Source organism: Bidens hawaiensis, unplaced genomic scaffold (assembly GCF_021521415.1).
Source record: "Bidens hawaiensis isolate Kalapana, Puna unplaced genomic scaffold, B.hawaiensis_p1.1 tig00028297_1, whole genome shotgun sequence".
Taxonomy (NCBI): Eukaryota; Viridiplantae; Streptophyta; class Magnoliopsida; order Asterales; family Asteraceae; genus Bidens; species Bidens hawaiensis.
The window spans coordinates 176413-181123 of record NW_027494618.1 but is presented as its reverse complement, the minus strand read 5'-3'; the positions used below and the strand labels follow the sequence as shown (position 1 = coordinate 181123).

Sequence of the window (4711 nt, the reverse complement as noted above, 5' to 3'; positions counted from 1 at the left end):
GTTGAGTTAAAATTGTTAATACTTTTCTAAAAGATATCGTTGGAGGTCCAACAGGAAAAAATTCATTCAAATAAATAGAGTGATGTGCCGTTGGTGGCCACACATCTTACCAAAATGTACGCAATGAGTGGGCGAGGCGTAGTGTTCTCGGCTTTCCTCATGCGTCATCTCAGCTCCGACACCCCTCTCCTACAAAGCCAGATTGAAGCTATTTACTATCTCTTAACAATAAATACACTTTTAAAATAAAATGTCAAACACATGATAGTCCAAGTTAAACATGTTATAAAAAGCTGATATAAAAGTTATTGGTTAACTCAATTTTTTTTAGACTAATAAAACTTCAGTAAAAGTATTAAAACTTATAATATGTATATTAAATTTTAGATATGGTTCTAGTTATAAAACTATAAATGTTCGAATACATCCCTAGCTAGATAAAGTTGGGACTAAAGTTAAATGTAAACAAATTATTCTATACATAATTAGGGGTTGGCATTCTGGCTGGATACTAGACCTTTTTTTTTCTATCATTTTCACAGCTAAATGTGAATAAACTTTCTATATTGCACGTTTCGAAATAGGGCCACTCACCAACCTGCTTTCGCCTATATAACTTAAACTGCATTCACTATTCTTGCACCAACTTGTTTTACACCAACGTGACACTACTGCCATATGTCGTCCCCTAAAAAGGATTTCAATGATCTCCAGTCACCTCTCCTTCCTCCTGTGGAAACACACACCACGACGGTTCATGTGAAACCAACACTTGAGCTGCTCTCCATAGACCAAATGTTAACCAATTATTGCGGTGAATTTGGGTTATGGCAGTTCAAGCATTTCGTTCTCACGTGTATGGCATGGGCACTTGTTGCCATACACACAATGATTACTATTTTTGCTGACCGTGAACCCACTTGGGCGTGTGAACCTGGTTCAGGATCATGTGTATGGGACTCGGCCAAGAGCATTTGTGGGCTTGAGCCAGGTTCATGGCGATGGGACGATAGCGAAGGGTGGTCAACAGTGGCTGAATGGGGTCTGGTTTGTGGACAAAAATACAAGGTTGGGCTAGCTCAGCCTTTGTTCTTTTGTGGTTCCATGATAGGTAACATCCCCACTAATTAATCCCACAACATCTCTAAATTATATTATTTTGTGGTTGCATAAATATAATTATATAATTATATTGATGTTAAAACTTCTTTTAAAGTTTTGATTATTTATATGTTTTTACTTTTTTTTAAAAGCATTAGAAACATATAACAAGAATCTCACCTCTGTAAAATCATATACTATATTCAAAAGAATTGCACGTCTGTTGGGCAAATCCGTCAAAACTCAAAAGCTAATAGGTAATGATTTGATTATACATAGTGGTTTTCACATGGTTTGGCAAATTGACATTATATTATTCTAATTAATATAAAATTTCAACTTAACTTTTAATAAATAACCTTTCATAACTAATATTCTATACATCGTGTTTTTACACTTCACACTTTTAGTAACTCCATTTTTAATTTATATTAAGCTAGCCTCCTTAAACTCTTAAACTGTTTGATCCTATACATTCTCTTTTGCTAAACTTTGTATAATTTTACCCTTAAAGTATTAATGGTTTTAACATGTTCACTAATTTGTTATTATATATGTATATTTAAGTTACTGACATTTTTTAGTGACCACCATACGAAGTTTTTTTTGTATATTTCTTAGTATGTCGTTACGACATGTTTAGTCGCACCGTTAAAACGAATGTGTTTTCACAATAAAGTATATAAGTTTTGTTGAAAACGAAATTGTGTTTGCAATATAATATCGTTTTTTATTGTAAGCTATATAGTGAGTGCAGTACCACGTTGATTCTGTAATTAGTCGAAATTGATACAAACCATATTTTTTATCCTTAGATAAATATTGTTTTTCCGAAGTAATAGTTATTATGATATGTTTGTATATTTGCATTTAAAAATTCGAGCCCGTTACCGAGTTCCTCGCAAAACGTGCAAAGGGAACACAGTAGTAGCAATAATAGCAAACCTAAGTTGCTCCAGTAAAATTTCGGAGGTCCCATCAGTGGTTGTCATGTGACAGCCACTAAGCTTCTCTTTTTTTAATAATATTTCAAATCCTGTTTTTGTATTATGGTATAGAAACTGATGGAAATAACATATAATTAAGATGTTGTGGTGGCAAGTCCATTCAATGTAAATCGGCAAACCAGGGATCGAACCCTACCAGATTCATTTTTAGTGGTTTTTTTTCAAAAAAAACAAAAATATTTTCTTTACTCATTAGAATCTAAATTCATCATAAAAAATGTAAGGTGGTGTGATGACAAATGGTAATGATGTTATTTTACAATTTTTTTTAGTTTCTCAAGTTCAAAAATTACTTGCACGTTATTGGTTTTTTAATAGAAATGTTTTGATAAGAGTAAAACACCGGCGCAACGCGCCGGAACCACCCATAGTTACTAGCAAGATGCTAGTCAAGATACAACATACACCCCTAAATACAAACACTTTATTTACAAAATAAAGCTAAAAAACAGAATGAACAACATGTCTCCCAATCTACCCCTATTAATTTCCCTATGTTTTTAACCCAAATAAAATTATATCTTATGTTTTATTCTTTGAGTCTATTGACCGAAACCTTTTTATTATTAGAAAGAGTCTCAGTTTTTGCTTTCCAAATACACTTGCTATTTGTTTCCTGCTTTGTTCACTTATAGTAAGATGCAATTTGAAGAGATCCCGAACTTCAAACACATACACAAGGGGGATTCCACACAAGTACTTACAAATTGCATATTATTTATGCATAGTGACAATACCTGTCTTATTGTCAACATTAACCGGGGCTGAGATATGACTATTTGAAACTCTAATATGTCTCGTATCTTATTCATAAAGAGTTCTTATACCTATGATTATTGATTCAAATGGATGATATTATTTTGTAGGTAGCGGAATATTTGGTCACCTCTCTGATACCAAATTTGGAAGAAAAAGATCACTCACAATTGTATGCATTATGAACATCCTTTTTTCACTATTGACATCCATATCTCTTAGCTATTGGAGTTATGCCCTCTTCCGTCTACTCTCCGGCTTCAGCTCCGGTGGGATTGGTGTATGTGCCTTCGTTCTCGCCGTCGAACCGATAGGACCATCCAAGCGCGGTATTGCCGGCATGTCCACGTTTTATTTTTACTCAATTGGGATAGCTCTTCTATCAGGCATAGCTTACATGTTTCAATCGTGGCGCTTTCTTTACATTGCTTCTTCCATACCCTCTATCATCTTTCTTCTTTTCATGCTCCCTTTCATCTCTGAATCCCCTCGCTGATACCTCGTTCGAGGTAAAACAGATGATGCCATGAAGATCATGCACAAGATTGCCAAATCAAATGGAAAACATCTTCCTGAAAATGTGTACCTTGTCCTAGACAAAGAAGCCAGGGGTTGTGATCACAAGAATATAGAAATCGAAACAAAAGAAGTTGCCACGAGTTCAGTGATAGATGTGATCAAGTCACCATTAATGAGAAACCGATTGCTTCTTCTAATGGGAATCAACTTCGTAAGCGCAAGCGTGTACTATGGACTAAACTTAAATGCCGCAAACCTTGAAACCAATATCTACCTCAGCGTGCTACTCAATTCCGCTGCAGAGATGCCAGCTTACCTTTTAACTGAAATCTTAATAGATAGGTTTGGGAGGAAGCCATTAGGAGTTGGAACACAGTGGTTCAGTGGGATCTTTTGCCTTATAGGTAGCTTGATGGGAAGCCAATGGAATTGGAAGGTAACGAGGACAATGTGTGGAGTTTTTGGAATATTTGGGATGGCCGGGACTTATAATTTGTTATACGTATATGCGATGGAGTTGTTTCCAACCGTAGTCAGAAGCGCGACGCTTGGATCCGCAAAGCAAGTGGGACAATTAGGATCCATACTAGTACCGTTCGTGGTAGCTACGGATGCTAATCTTACGTTTATGGTGTTTGGGGCATGTGGAATTGTTGGTGGTATTCTTATATTTTTCTTGCCAGAAACATTAAACATGCCGTTATATGACACAATGAATGGAGTGGAGGATGACACAAACAAGTTGTCGATGCTTGCATAAATGTCTTTGGGATGAAGTAAAACCGTTGATTATTGATATACAGAAAGTTGTAGAATGAAAACTGACTGTTCTATTCTATGTTTATGATCAAAGAATTAATGCATTTCAAATGTTCCCTCTCTCTCTCTATATATATATTGATCTATGTACTAAAGCTTTATTCTAGTCGAATAAACATTTAAGCATTTTCTTCTACGGTTCTTGTAGTGTTTACACTACGTGAATATTGGCTTTTGGCCACACACATGCTCTGGGCGGTTTGCCACACCTCGGTCTAAATGTGTGGCTAAAGGTCGCTTTCGTCACACATTTGTTATTCGTGTGACTAAAAACGCACCTGTTAGAACTAAAAACACACATGTTAGAACATTTAGCCACATATATTAGATTCGTGTGACAAAAAACACACATGCTGGAACCTTTAGCCACTCTTATTCAATTTGTGTGACAAAAAAAGCAGCTGTTAGCCACATTTTCACAAAAATGTGATATTTATTAGCCACGCTTAATAAACTGTGGCCAAATATTATCTATGCTTACAGTAGTTTGTTAATGATGTGGCTAAAGC

At 35.5% G+C, this 4711-nt stretch overlaps 1 pseudogene; it reads left to right on the top strand.

The window, feature by feature from the left end:
* The first annotated feature begins 678 nt into the window (after window positions 1-678).
* On the top strand, window positions 679-4251 carry LOC143576787 (organic cation/carnitine transporter 4-like; annotated as a pseudogene).
* Window positions 4252-4711: the final 460 nt, after the last annotated feature.